Source organism: Schistocerca gregaria, chromosome 5 (assembly GCF_023897955.1).
Source record: "Schistocerca gregaria isolate iqSchGreg1 chromosome 5, iqSchGreg1.2, whole genome shotgun sequence".
Lineage (NCBI taxonomy): Eukaryota > Metazoa > Arthropoda > Insecta > Orthoptera > Acrididae > Schistocerca > Schistocerca gregaria.
Genome location: NC_064924.1, coordinates 279359032 through 279375111, shown reverse-complemented (window position 1 = coordinate 279375111; position 16080 = coordinate 279359032). Strand labels below are relative to the sequence as shown.

General features: G+C 43.6%; 1 protein-coding gene across 1 annotated transcript in view; it reads left to right on the top strand.

The window, feature by feature from the left end:
• The window catches only part of LOC126273317 (short stature homeobox protein-like), a gene marked incomplete at its 5' end in the record, with an annotated part of 93102 nt that overhangs the window by 31771 nt on the left and 45251 nt on the right, over nucleotides 1-16080 (top strand). The window lies entirely within an intron of this gene.

The window sequence follows — 16080 nt, the reverse complement described above, 5'->3', positions numbered from 1 at the left end:
ATCATCTAGTGCATCCTCAATTGTCTTTTCCATAATTCTGTATATTATTTTTATCAGCAACTTGGCTGCATGAGCTGTTAAGCTGATAGTACGATAATTCTCACACTTGTCAGCTCTTGCAATCTTCAGTATTGTGTGTATGATATTTTCCCTAAAGTTAGATGGTATGTAGCCAGACTCATATTCTACACACCAACGTGAATAGTCGTTTTGTTCCCACTCCCCCCCCCCCCCCCCAATGATTTTAGAAATTCTAACGGAATGTTATCTATCCCTTCTGCCTTATTTGATCTTAAGTCCTCTTTTAAATTCTGATTCTAATATTGGATCTCCTGTCTCTTCTAAATCGACTCCTGTTTCTTCTTCTATCACATCAGACAAATCTTCCTCCTCATAGGCTTTCAATGTATTCTTTCCACCTATGCGCTCTCTCCTCTGCATTTAACAGTGGAATTTCCGTTGCACTCTTAATGTCACCACCATAGCTGTTAATGTCACCAACTTTGTTTTGGCTTTCCTGTATACTGAGTCTCTCCTTCCGACAAACATTTCTTTTTCAGTTACTTCATATTTTTCATGCAGCCATCTTAGCTTCCCTGCGCTTCCTATTTATTTTATTCCTCTAAGACTTGTATTTCTCTTTTCCTAAGTTTCCCAGAACATTTTTGTACTTCCTCCTTTCATAGATCACCTGAAGTATTTCTTCTGTTTCCCATAGTTTGTTTGCAGTTACCTACTTTGTACCTACGTATTTCTTTCCAACGTTTGTGATTTTTTTAGAGATGTCCATTCGTCTTCGACTGTACTGACTCCTGAGCTATTCCTTATTGCTGTATCTTTGGCCTTAGAGAACTTCAAGCGTATCTCAATATTCCTTGTGTTGTTGTTGTGGTCTTCAGTCCTGAGACTGGTCTGATGTAGCTCTCCATGCTACTCTGTCCTGTGCAAGCCTCTACATCTCCCAGTACCTACTGCACCCTACAACCTTCTGAATCTGCTTAGTGTATTCATCTCTTAGTCTCCCTCTACAATTTTTACACTCAGCGCTGCCCTCCAATACTAAATTGGTGATCCCTTGATGCTTCAAAACATCTCCTACCAACCGATCCCTTCTCCTAGTCAAGTTGTGCCACAAACTCCTCTTCTCCCCAATTCTATTCAATACCTCCTCATTAGTTATGTGATCTACCCATCTAATCTTCAGCATTCTTCTGTAGCACCACATTTCGAAAGCTTCTATTCTCTTCTTGTCCAAACTATTTATCGTCCATGTTTCACTTCCATACATTGCTATACTCCATACAAATATTTTCAGAAACGACTTCCTGACACTTAAATCTATACTCGATGTTAACAAATTTCGCTTCTTCAGAAACGCTTTCCTTTCCATTGCCAGTCTACATTGTATGTCCTCTCTACTTCGACCACCATAAGTTATTTTGCTCCCCAAATAGCAAAACTCCTTTACTACTTTAAGTGTCTCATTTCCTAATCTAATTCCCTCAGCATCACCCGACTTAATTCGACTACATTCCATTATCCTCGTTTTGCTTTTGTTTATGTTCATCTTATATCCTCCTTTCAAGACACTGTCCATTCCATTCAACTGCTCTTTCAAGTCCTTTGCTGTCTCTGACAGAATTAGAATGTCATCGGCGAACCTCAAAGTTTTTATTTCTTCTCCATGGATTTTAATACCTACTCCAAATTTTTCTTTTGTTTCCTTTACTGCTTGCTCAATATACAGATTGAATAGCATCGGAGAGAGGCTACAACCCTGTCTCACTCCCTTCCCAACCACTGCTTCCCTTTCATGTCCCTCAAATTCCTTAGTACTTCCGTAACCCACTTCTTTGCGAATTTGTTCTTCCTGCCTGATGTCTTTAAGCTTCAGCCTGCTCTTCATCACTACTATATTGTGATCTGAGTCTATATCTGCTCCTGGGTACGCCTTACAATCCAGTATCTGATTTCGGAATCTCTGTCTTACCACGATATAATCTAACTGAAATCTTCCCGTATCACCCGGCCTTTTCCAAGTATATCTCTTCCGCTTGTGATTCTTGAACAAAGTATTCACTGTTACTGGCTGACATTTATTGCAGAACTCAATCAGTCTTTCTCCTCTCTCATTTCTTCTCCCGAGCCCATATTCTCGTGTAACCTTTTCTTCTACTCCTTCCCCTACAACTGCATTCCAATTCCCCACGAATATTAGATTTTCGTGTCCCTTTGCGTACTGTGTAACCCTTTCAGTTTCCTCGTATACTTTTTCTGTCTCTTTATCTTTAGCTTGCGACGTTGGCATGTATACCTGAACTATCGTCGCTGTTGTTATGCTATTGATTTTGATAAGAACAACCCTATCACGGAATTGTACACAGCAACACACCCTCTGCCCTACCTTTCTGTTCAGAACGAATCCTACTGTAGTTATACCATTTTCTGCTGCTGTTGATATCATCCTGTGCTCATCTGACCAGAAATCCTTATCTTCTTTCCATTCCACTTCACTGACCCTCACTATATATAGATTGAACCTTTGCATTTCTCTTTTCAGATTTTCTAGTTTCCCTACCACATTCAACCTCCTGACAATCCACGCCACGACTCGTAGAGCGTTATCCTTTCGTTGATTATTCAGTCTTTTTCTCATGGTCACCTCCCCTTGGCAGGCCCCGCCCGGAAATCTGAATTGGGGACTATTCCGGAATCCTTTGCCAATGGAGAGATCATCATGACACTTCTTCAATTACAGGCCACATGTCCTGTGGATACATATTATGTGTCTTTTAGGCAGTGGTTTCCATTGCTTTCTGCATCGTCATGTCGTTGATTATTGCTGATTCTCCTGCCTTCAAGGGCAGGTTCACACACCTATGACAAGAGAGTGCCATGAACCTCTGTCCGCTCCACCGCCTCCTTAACAGGGCCGTTGGCAGAAAGAGGGAGACTTCTTATGCCGGCAGTCTTTGGCCGCCAATACGAAGACAGAATACGAGAAATTATGGCTCATACGAAAAAATATACACTACTGGCCATTAAAATTGCTACACCACGGAGATGACGTGCTACAGACGCGAAATTTAACCGCCAAGAAGGAGATGCTGTGATATGCAAACGATTAGCTGTTCAGAGCATTCACAAAAGGGTGGCGCCGACATGAGGAAAGTTTCCAACCGATTTCTCATACACAAACAGCAGTTGACCGGCGTTGCCTGGTGAAACGTTGTTGTGATGCCTCGTGTGAGGAGGAGAAATGCTTACCATCACGTTTCCGACTTTGATAAAGGTCGCATTGTAGACTATCGCGATTGCGGTTTATCGTATTGCGACATTGCTGCTTGCGTTGGTCGAGATACAATGACTTTTAGCGGAATATGGAATCGGTGGGTTCAGGAGGGTAACGCGGAACGCCGTGCTGGATACCAACGGCCTCGTATCACTAACAGTCGAGATGACAGGCATCTTATCCGCATGGCTGTAACGAATCGTGCAACCACGTCTCGATCCCTGAGTCAACAGATGGGGACGTTTGCAAGGCAACAACCATCTGCACGAACAGTTCGACGACGTTTGCAGCAGCATGGACTATCAGCTCGGATACCATAGCTGCGGTTACCCTTGACGGTGCATCACAGACAGGAGCGCCTGCGATGGTGTACTCAACGACAAACTTGGGTCCACGAATGGAAAACGTCATTTTTTCGGATGAATCCAGGTTCTGTTTACAGCATCATGATTGTCGCATCGGTGTTTGGCGACATCGCGGTGAACGCACATTGGAAGCGTGTATTCGTCATACTGGCGTATCACCCGGCATGATGGTATGGGGTGACATTGGTTACACGTCTCGATCACCTCTTGTTCGCATTGACGGCACTTTGAACAGTGGACGTTACATTTCAGATGTGTTACGACCCGTGGCTCTGCCCTTCATTCGATCCCTGCGAAACCCTACATTTCAGCAGGACAATGCACGACCGCATGTTGCAGGTCCTGTACAAGCCTTTCTGGATACAGGAAATGTTCGACTGCTGCCCTGGCCAGCACATTCTCCAGATCTCTCACCAACTGAAAACGTCTGATCAATGGAGGCCGAGCAACTGTCTCGTCACAATACGCCAGTCACTACTCTTGATGAACTGTGGTACCTCGTTGAAGCTGCATGGGCAGCTGTACCTGTATACGCCATCCAAGCTCTGTTTGACTCAATGCCTAGGCGTATCAAGACCGTTATTACGGCCAGAGGTGGTTGTGCAGGGTACTGATTTCTCAGGATCTATGCACCCAAATTGCGTGAAAATGTAATCACATGTCAGGTCTAGTATAATATATTTGCCCAATGAATACCCGTTTATCATCTGCATTTCTTCTTGGTGTAGCAATTTTAATGGCGAGTAGTGTAGAAAGTCGTTTTTCCTTCGCTCTGTTTGTGAATGGAACAGTGCTATAGGATACCCTCCGCCACGCGCCGTTCGATGGCTTGTAGAGTAGCTTACGTAGAAACAGACGTAGATGTGCGTGGTGTGGTATCGTTTTCAGAATCTGTGACCCCAACTGTCGCCGTTTCTGCAGTTCCTGGCTTCCCTTGTCCAGCGCGGCGATAAGTTAGCCGTTAGCTGAGAGCAGAGTCCTTACCCTGCTGGAAGAAACAAGAAGTTGCGCGCTGTGATTTAGGGCCGCGCGCCGCCGACGGCCGTGAATCAGCGGCGCGTATTTCTGCGCTTAGCGCTGCACTGCCCAGCCCTATATCACGGCCATAATATACAAATTGGACGGCGGGAAGTGGCCTTGGGGGAACGCGATATACTGGCGGGGGTGCCCTGTACCAGGCGGCCTGCTCCGGGCTCCGTGAGAGCAGGCCCGAGTTTGTCCCGTGGCGAAGCGCCTGCTGCGCTGACAAAAATACTCCCTTCACATATATACTGCTGGCCATTAAAATGGCAACACAAGGGCAGCATGAAAAGTAATTTGGCTTAATGCGCGAATGTACTCGTAGTATAGTAGGTAGAGTATATGATTAAATTTGTAGGTTTATTTATTTATTTGACGTATCGCCCTATATGAAGCGCCAAAGAAACTGGTATCGGCATCCGTATTCATGTAAACAGGCAGAATACGGCGCTGCGGTCGACAACGCCTGTATAAGTGTCAGGCGGAGTTGTTAGATCGGTTACTCTTGCCACAGTGGCAGCTTATCAAGATTTAAGGGGAGGTTTACTATAATTTAAACGGCCTAGCCGCAGTGGATATACCCGTTCACAGAAGTTAAGCGATGTCGGACGTGGCCGGCACTTGGATGGGTGACCATCGGGGCCGCCATGCGCTGCTGCCATTTTTCGGGGTGCACTCAGCCTCGTGATGCCAATTGAGGAGCTACTCGACCGAATAGTAGCGGCTACGGTCAAAGAAAACCATCGTAACGACCGGGAGCGCGCTCCTATCCGCACCCTCAGCTAAGGATGACACGGCGGTCGGATGGTCCCGGCCACTTGTGGCCTAATGACTGAGTGCATGCTTACTATCTTTGGGCCGAATATAGCATGTTCTTTGAGATTTTTTTTCGGGTTGTGTTATAGATATCAATGTCAATTTTGGTGAAAATGTTTATTGATATTTCCTCTACAAACAGGAATTTTTTCGACCGGAAATGTCGAAGAGCAAAGGCGGATGTGGCGTCAGAACGAAACAACATTTCGATGTAGGCCTCCAGGCACGGTATGTCACAGGTCAGCCGGCTCGTCTGAAATCAAAATTGAGTTGGCGTGAGCGAAGTATATAAGATTCTTTAGGAGTTGTACCTCGCTTAAGTTAGTTGGACCATAGGAAACAAAATGGCGGCTATTTGAAAAAAATAGGGTAATTCTCATAGATTTTTCGACTTCGTCGGCCAAGTAAAAATATTTGTAGTTGATGGATCGGAATAAACGTGATACAACTCCTAGGCAATTTAGTTAGCTTCGTCGGAAACAAAGAATCATGCCAATTGGTTCAGTAGATTTGAAGTTACCATACCGCTCGATAAAAAAAGTCATTTCAAGAAAAATGCGTTTGAAGTTTTAACTACATATAAATGCAATATTATGCAACTTACGTTCAATTTGCTATTCCGGGTCCGTAAACTAGTCCTTCCTTTTCCTCACAGAGAGCGTTCTGCTCGATCTGGGCCATCCTACGCTGCTCCAGAGCCGCTCGTACGGCCGGTGACAAGCGGTTTTCGGCCGCTTGAATCCTGTGGTCATCCGAATGCTCGGCGAGTTCCAGAGTGACGTTCATCGTTGTCATGGTCTTCATATTTTCTGAATGCCCTTCGTTGAAGCTGCTCACTGCCAGGAAAGTCGCAACCTCCACAGTCTTCGCACCAGAATGCAAATGCTTGGGGGCTAACTTCCAAACACACGCGTTCAAACTTTCATTTGAATTTTGTGTGTTTCCTCCCAAGCACCGGTACAATAACTCGTCCTCGGAAAGAAAAAAACTGGTGCGTGAAAAGGCAGATTTCAGGCTGATGCATTTTTTTTCTTCAACCGCGAATAACAAACATTTCCGTTACGTATTCGGAGAAACCGTTTCAGGGGTGGATTCTAAACACTTTTGTGGATCCAAAAATGCAATTTAAGAAAAACTGATTTTTTAAAAAAAAGATAGTAAACCTCGCCTTAAGTGTGTTTGAACGTGGTGTTCTGGTCGGCGCAAGAGCGATGAGACACAGCATCTCCGAGGTAGCGATGAAGTGGGGATTTTCCTGTACGACTATTTCACGAGTCTACCGTAAACATCAGGAATCCGGTAAAACATCAAATCTCTTACATCGCTGCGGCCGAAGGAAGATCCTACAAGAACAAGACCGACGACGATTGAAGAGAATCGTTCAAAGTGACAGATGTGCAGCCCTTCCACAAAATTACTGTAAATTTCAGTGCTGGGCCACCAACAAGTGTCAGCGTTCGAACCATTCAATGAAACATTATATGGACTTTCAGAGCTGAAGGCCCATTCGTGTACCCTAGATAACTGCACGACACAAAGCTTTATGCCTCCCCTGGGCCGGTCAACATCGACATTGGACTGTTGATGGCTGGAACATGTTGCCTGGTCGGACGAATCTGGTTTCAAATTGTATCTAGCGAATGGGCGTGTTCGGGTATAGAGGCAACATCATGAATCCATGGACCCTGGATGTCACCAGGGGACTGTTCAAGTTGGCGGAGGTTCTGTAATGGTGAGGGGCGTGTGTTGTTGGAGTGATATGGAACCTCTTCTCTCCTCATGCGATTATCGCGCCTTCGTTCCCTTACAAAAATTGCTTTGAGGCGTCGACGATTCCCGTCAGACAACGGTGAGCAGCAGGCTCTTATGGACTTCTTCACGTAGCAGGACAAGGTGTTTTAGCAAACGGGTATCTTCAACCTGGTGCATCCGTGGCAAGATTGCTTCAACGCTCACGACGATTTTGCTTGTTTGGGATACCGATACTGGAATAGACAACCTTCGAACGGAAACTTTTTGATCACCCTTACACGATCAAAAATACAAGTAGGGAAAAAACAAGACATAAATACAAATGATATATTACACAAAGAAACAGATATTCTCGTATGCTACGTTCAGTCTCCTTGTCCAACGAAAGCTTGATAGTACAGACATGAAAAAGTTGGCAGTACAGTGTACTCGATGATCTGGTCCGCTCACCAAAGATTACATTTTGGTGTGGAGTGCTTACCCCTTTGCGAAAGTTGTACGAACACGCTTCGTACCCTGTTCGGATGCACTCATGCCGTGGTAGTTCAAAGCCGTTGAGTCTCTGTAGAAGTTCAATAAGACGTCGGACTTCAGATGGAACATTCGTAGTTCAGGTTGCACACCATTTTCTGTCAATGAAGAAGTTCCTAAAAGCAAGCTGTTGGCTTCTGAAATGAAGTCGGTTTGTTATCAGTACGGAAATATCTTCACTGATGCGAGGTCGAAGATTATTCATTATTTTGGAATATTGTTTCAACAGTGCTTCTTTTCTTCTTAACAAAGGAGTTGCGATGTGGCTGATTGTTGGAAGCCAGTTCTATGGAGAGTTCTTATTAGGGATGTTCCCATACCATCGAAGAAGCTATACCTAATCAAATGAGTAGTACTCAAGTCGTATAGCGATTCTACTCATATGAATACTCCAAAAGCATCATGCCTACTAGTATCGATACGTTCCTAATTTTTTTAACGCAATTGAAGTAATGTTAAGTACATATGATATGTCACTCGACTGATTATTTTATGTAATCCAATAAAATGCATTAATACTTTTGTTTCTTTATTGACGATGGTCCTAAAACGAAAAGTCACCTTTTGGAATATTTCCCAAAAAGAGTATCTGCTGTAAATATACAGGAGATAACTTACATCTGTTCAGAGTCACAGTTGCACTCACTAGGCCCATATGTTACAATGACGATAAGATGTTGTTGAACATACTTCTACAAACATGGAAACATGACTTTCATGATTTTTTTTAATTCTGCAAATGGATTGGAGAGTGATACGAGAGTGGGAGCAAAATCCCCAAACAAAATAGTCATCAAACACTCCCGTATGTCTATTTCGTGAACGCTCTGTCTATTCTCAGTTCTGAAAATCAAGCGGAAAAAGTTAGAGTCTTATTATGGGGCAAATTCAGACTTCTCGAAATATAAAGTCACTTCAAAAGTGAAAGTATGGTAGTGGCCGTTTACTGCCCAGAACCAAACATCTCCACTGTCGAATGCCACTCATTACAACAGACAGGTCTGCTTCCTTCCAGAACTGACGTACGCGTCCCGAATAGCACTCTTGAGCTTTTCACTCGAGAAGTCCTAGTCTCGACTTGACTCCGCTACTACCTGCCTTTCCATCTACATCTACATCTACATCCATACTCCGCAAGCCACCTGACGGTGTGTGGCGGAGGGTACCCTGAGTACCTCTATCGGTTCTCCCTTCTATTCCAGTCACGTATTGTTCGTGGAAAGAAGGATTGTCGGTATGCTTCTGTGTGTGCTCTAATCTCTCTGATTTTATCCTCTTGGTCTCTACGCGAGATATACGTAGGAGGGAGCAATATACTGCTTGACTCTTCGGTGAAGGTATGTTCTCGAAACTTTAACAAAAGCCCATACCGAGCTACTGAGCACCTCTCCTGCAGAGTCTTCCACTGGAATTTATCTGTCATCTCCGTAACGCTTTTGCGATTACTAAATGATCCTGTAAGAAAGCGCGCTGCTCTCCGTTGGATCTTCTCTATCTCTTCTATCAACCCTATCTGGTATGGATCCCACACTGCTGAGCAGTATTCAAGCAGTGGGCGAGCAAGCGCACTGTAACCTACTTCCTTTGTTTTCGGATTGCATTTCCTTAGGATTCTTCCAATGAATCTCAGTCTAGTATCTGCTTTACCGACGACCGACTTTATATGATTATTCCATTTTAAATCACTCCTAATGCGTACTCCCAGATAATTTATGGAATTAACTGCTTGAAGTCGCTGACCTGCTATATTGTTTCTAAATGATAAGGGATCTTTCATTCTATGTACATTACACTTGTCTACATTAGGATTCAATTGCCATTCCCTGCAACATGCGTCAATGCGCTGCAGATCCTTCTGCATTTCAGTACAATTTTCCATTGTTACAACCTCTCGATACACCACAGCATCATCTGCAAAAAGCCTCAGTGAACTTCCGATGTCATCCACCAGGTCATTTACGTATATTGTAAATAGCAACGATCCTATGACACTCCCCTGCGGCACACCTGAAATCACTCTTACTTCGGAAGACTTCTCTCCATTGAGAATGACATGCTGCGTTCTGTTAACTAGGAACTCCTCAATCCAATCACACAATTGGTCTGATGGTCCATATGCTCTTAGTTTGTTCATTAAACGACTGTGGGGAACTGTATCGAACGCCTTGCGGAAGTCAAGAAACACGGCATCTACCTGTGAACCCGTGTCTATGGCCCTCTGAGTCTCGTGGACGAATAGCGCGAGCTAGGTTTCACACGACCGTCTTTTTCGAAACCCATGCTGATTCCTACCGAGTAGATTTCTAGTCTCCAGAAAAGTCATGATGCTCGAACATAACGCTCCATTAGCTGAAGGTTATCTCCTCAAAAAAATAAATCGTCTTTAAGCTGTACAGAGATGATCTAATTCAAGTTGACCGCTTCCTAGACTAAATTAAAATTTTACAATAATATTTAAATAACATTTGGTTGCACTCAATTCATTTATAATAAATATAAATAATAGTTGAATCGTAAACAAATAAGCCAGTATTCTTGTGCAAGTGTGTTAACGATGAATGACTACAGAGGATCCTTAAGTATTGTTTAAACACTTATTTATACCCTCATGAGAGAAGGGTCTTTTAGTTCTCGAACTATCCGCTAACATATGCGATTGGCCACTTATAAATTAGCACAGTTTTTTAATAATACTTGCGATCAACAGTTAAATGAAGTTAATGGCAAAAGAGTGATAAGTTCCTTAAATAATTACACAAGTATGGCGATATGAGGCATTGACGCTATGTTCATTTCATGTGTAACTGTGGCGGATACGATGTTCTGACAAACATTTGCATAATGAAATAGATAGAAAAGACGTTTTAAATCAATAAATAGAATAGATACAGATACGTAGCTTTTAGGGATGACAGCTATAGTGCAGTGCTATAATCTGAGACATCGTTTGTTGAAATGGCATGAAGTGATTAAAAGTTGTTAATTCAGATGTTCATTGGGTAAATGTTTATTCTGTGTGAAATATGAACTTCTTTTAGAGATACTGAAGTGCTGTTACGTCATTGGATGCGCCTCGTTTACCTGATATCGCTGATATATTCAGATCTGCATTAATATATAACCGTAATTTACCGTCGAAGCAGAGAGCTGTAACTTAGCCATCTCTAAGACTATCGTGACAAATGATCCCCATGCATAACACATCAGTTGCCAGCTTTACTAGATACTCAGATAATGTGTCAGCACTCCAACCATCAACTACCAACTGAACCATTCAAATGCGACATCCAAAGATATGTCGCTGAGACAAATCTTCGGATGTCGTACTAAAGCGTTGAAACTGGTAGCGACAAAATAAAATAAAATCATAAGGACGGCTGTAGGTCTTTTTATTTGTCACGATAGTAAACGGCCCTCGTCCCAGAGACCTCCGGCTAAAAGGATGTACACACAAAATCTTCATGAAATATCAATGTCAACCTCTGTTAGTGAACACATGCCTTTAGAAGAAAGACTTTTCTCAAAGGACTGGGGCTCACAATCGACCTTAAACCATGAATGCAAGTCCAAACCCCAACCATTTCAATATCAGAGACAGTTTCACTGCTTTTATGAAATTCTTCTTCAAGCACAGGCAAGCAGTCTACACTACCCGCTGCCTCTGTACTACAAGGGTCCCCGACTGGTCTGCTTGACATTGCGATGCCCAGACTACCATTAGCTATTGTAGTAGTACTGTACTGTATCGTATGTTTACCGGGGGCCTAGAAACGGTGGACAGGCCTCGTCCCCATCGCAGCCGCAGCCGCAGCGGTCCACAACCCCACGACGACTACCGCAGTCAACTTAACCCTCTGCCACCCCACACCGAACCACTCTTTCAGAGTTATTGTCCGGTTCGGCCCCCGGTGGACCCCTCCCCCCCCCCCCCCCCCCCCCTCCAGGAGCGTCTCACATCACACGAGTGTAACCTCTATGTTTCTATGTTTGCGCGGTAGAGTAATAGTGGTGTATGCGAACGTGGAGGGAGAAATTGTTTGCGCAGCAATCTCCGACATAGTGTAGCTGAGGCGGAATAAGGGGAACCAGCCCGCATTCGCCGAAGCAGATGGAAAACCGCCTAAAAACCACCCACAGACTGGCCAGCTCACCGGACATCGACACACGTCCGCCCGGCGGATTCGTGCCGGAGACCAGGCGCTCCTCCCCAATCCGGAAAGCCGTGCGGTAGACCGCCCGGCTGACCGGGCGGGCATTATAGTAGTATCTGAAAGTGTTCATATCTTCATCATCTGCATCAGAGAGAGTAGTCTTCAAATTCTGAATTTTCTGCTTGATCTTCCGAAAGCTGTTTCCAGCAGTTCGTTACAAGTTCAGCCAGAACTTTGATATGGGACTATGCCACATCCATGTAGTCATTCTTCCAGGTCTAAAAGAAATATTCGCGAGTGTTAGTATGATTCCTCTAACTATGAAGACCATCCAAAAAGGAATAAGTAATATACCTATAACATATAACATAGGAATGTGTGCACAAACTTTTTTCGTCATGCTGCACATTTTCAGTAGTCATTCTGCATGTGCACCGTCAACGGATATATATATTTTCTTTCAATATACAGTATGGAAGAAAAACTAGTTATAAATATGCTTACAAACGACTCCCGTATTGATTTTATATCCACATGTTACAAATGCTAGCTGAACCCAAGACTAGCTCTCAAGACAAATGCTTCAAAGGTCATCGGTAAGTATTTATATTATTACTCACTTGTTCTCTGATATCTCGAATCTGTCAACCTAGAAAAATAAAAATTGTTTTTATACTTACAAGAACAACTGTTTTGAATACACTAACACCAATAATATTGATTGTTTGTAGTAAATAAAGTAATAAACAGCGTTTCAGACCAGTGGTATATATTTTCATGGAACATAGTCTTTTTTAGCTGGCTACATTGCACAAAAAAGGGCCTGGACCCATTGTATGCTACTGCAGAGAAAGAAGCTTGTTCGGAGATTATTATGCAACCAGATGTCAACCATCACAACAATATTCACGCCAGTCAGCTGAAGACGATCATAACCGACCAATGAGAGCGATCCATCGCCGTACCTCTTACACGCTGTAGCCAATTCGCCCTTTCCGTACAGCGGTACCAGCCGCTCGTCTTGTCTCCGAATACAGGGAAGCTGAGCGAGGTGGTCTTCTATGAAGGTGAGGCCGCCGTTGACGAAAATCTCTCAAGACGTCAGGAAGTCCATCGATGGCCAACCTTTACGGACACTAATCGTCGGTGATTTCAGATGCCTACAGCGATGTTCCATGATACAAAAGCGATTGGGCTCAAGGGCGCAAATAGGTAAATACGTCCAGCAACAGAACACAGTCTCTGAGGATACTATACACTCCAATGTCAATATACTTGTTATTCTTTGCGATATTTGATCGTAAACTTGTCGATCTGCATCATCACAGAGTGAATATTACGTTAATGCAACTACCGCTTGTCTTGCTGAGTCCAGCATTGCAGAGTAATCGCTGCCCATTCCAAAAAATGGCTCTGAGAACTATGGGACCTAAGATCTGAGGTCATCAGTCCCCTAGAACTTAGAACTACTTAAACCTAACTAACCTAAGGACATCACACACATCAATGCCCGAGGCAGGATTCGAACCTGCGACCGCAGCTGTTCCAGACTGAAGCGCCTAAAACCGCTCGACCAATTCGGTCAGCCAGCTGCCCATTGACAATGGTTTCACCACCAGTGATTGTTATTACTTGGCACGAGCACTTAGCGTCGCTCAAATCAGTGCCAGCTGGGAAGTGCAGTTCAGACGATGTGCGTGCTGGCTTTATTCGCATGTACTTGTGAACTAAATTCGGTATAACGATGCGCACTCCGTTCTCTCCGCTTTAGTGTTTCAGTGTGCAATGGTTAGTGTCGTGTACTGGCTTGCAGACCGAGCGAGGTGGCGCAGTGGCTAGCACACTGGACTCCTATTCGGGAGGACGACGGTTCAATCCCGCGCCCGGCCATCCTGATTTAGGTTTTCCGTGATTTCCCTAATCGCTCCAGGCAAATGCCGGGATGGTTCCTTTGAAAAGGCACGGCCGTCTTCATTCCCCGTCCTTCCTTAATCCGATGAGACCGATGACCTCGCTGTCTGGTCTCCTCCCCCAAACAACCCCCAACCCCCAACCCCCCTGGCTTGCAGAATATTGTTAAAACCGAGTGTATTTAAAACTGTTTGAAACTAGTAATGATTTCGGCAATAGAGGGTACAGTTTGTCATCCTATGCCCATCACTGTATTTAACAGGCCCAATCATTATTCGCTTCCTAAGACGATCATCAAGTCAGGTGGTGCAGTGGCTGTCACATTGAACTCACATTTGAGACGACGCCGGTTCAAATCTGCGTCCGTACATCCAGATTCCGGTTTCCCGTGATTTTCCTAAATCGCTCCAGGCAAATTCCGGGATAGTTCCTTTGAAAGGGCATGGCCAAATTCCTGTTCAAACGATCAGTAAATGAAATAAATGTGTCGTTAAGTTCTTCTGCATCTACATCTATACTCTACAAACCACTGTGAGGTGCGTGGTAGATGATACGTCCCTGTACACCAGTTACTAGGATTTCTTCCTGTTCCACTCACGCATTGAATGCCTCTGCGCGTGCAGTAGACTAATTATTCTTATCTTATCCTCACGGTTCCTATGTGAGCGGCACGTAGGGGGTTGTAGTACATCCCTAGAGTGATCATTTGAAGTCAGTTCTTGAAACTCTGTTAATAGACGTTCTCGTGACAGTTAACATCTGTCTTCACGAGTCTGCCAGTTTAGTTGCTTCAGTATTTCTGCGACGCTCTCCCACGGATTAAACAAAACTGCAACCATTCGTGCTGCCAATCTTAATATATGTTCAATACCCCCTCGTAGTCCTATCTGGTAAGGGTCCCATACGCTTGAGCAATATTCTAGAAACGGTCGCGCAAGTGATTTGTAAGCAATCTCTTTTGTAGACATTGATCTTCCCCAATATTCTACCAATAAACAGAAGTCTACCACCTGCCTTACCCACGATTGAACCTATGTGATCTTTCCATTTCGTATCTCTACAAAGTGTTACATCCAGGCATATGTATGAGTCGGCCGATTCCAATAGTGATTCATTGATATTATATTCATAGGATACTATGTTTTTTTCGTTTTGTGAAGTGCAAAATTTCTATTTCTGATAATTTAGAACAAGTTGCCAGTTTCTGCACCACGTTGAAATCTTGTCAAGATCTGACTGAATATTTATGTAGCTTCTCTCGGAAAGGAGTTCTTTATAGATAACTGCATCATCTGCAAAAGGTCTGGTTTTAGTATTGTCACTGTCTGAAAGTTCATTAATACACAACATGAACAGCGAGCATCCCAACACACTTTCCTGGGGCACACCCAAAGTTACTTTAACGTCTCCATAAAAGATAATATGCTGTGTCCTCCCTACCAAAAATCATCAATCCAGTCACAAATTTCACTCGCCCCATATGATCTTACTTTTGACAATAAGCGAAGGTGCAATACTGAGTCAAATGCTTTTCAGGAATCAAGAAACACTACATCTATCTGATTGCATTAATCCAAAGTTTTCAATAAGTCATGTGAGAAAAGTGAGAGCTAGGTTTCACTCGATCGATGTTTTCGAAATCCTTGCTGGTTGGCATTGAGGAGATCACCCTTTTTAAGATACCTCATTATGTTTGAGCTCAGAATATGTTCTAAGATACTACAACAAATCGATATCAAAGATACTGGACAATACTATGTGGCTTACCTCTACTAACCTTCTTGTAGACGGGTGTGACCTTTGCCTTTTTCCAAGAACTGGGCACGTTTCTGGATTGAGGTATCTACGATACGCTATAGTTAGAAGACAGGCTTACTCATCCGCAAATTCAGTATAGAATCTGACAAGGATTCCATCGGGGCTGAAGATTTGTACAATTTTAACGATTTCAGCTGCTCCTCAACAATTAATACTTATTTCATTCAACTTTTCAGTGGTACCAGGATTAAATTGGGTCAATTCCCCTGCGCTTTCCTTTGTAAAGGAACATTTGAAAACAGAGTTCAGCATTTCAGCATTTGCTTTGCTACTTTCAATTTCAGTTCCTGTCTCATTCGCAAGGGAGTGGACACTAACTTTGGTGCCACTAATAAGCCTTTACATATCACCAGAATATCTTTGGATTTTGTGAATTGTCGTTTGAAAATATAATGCTCCGGTAGTCATTGTAGGCATCACGCAT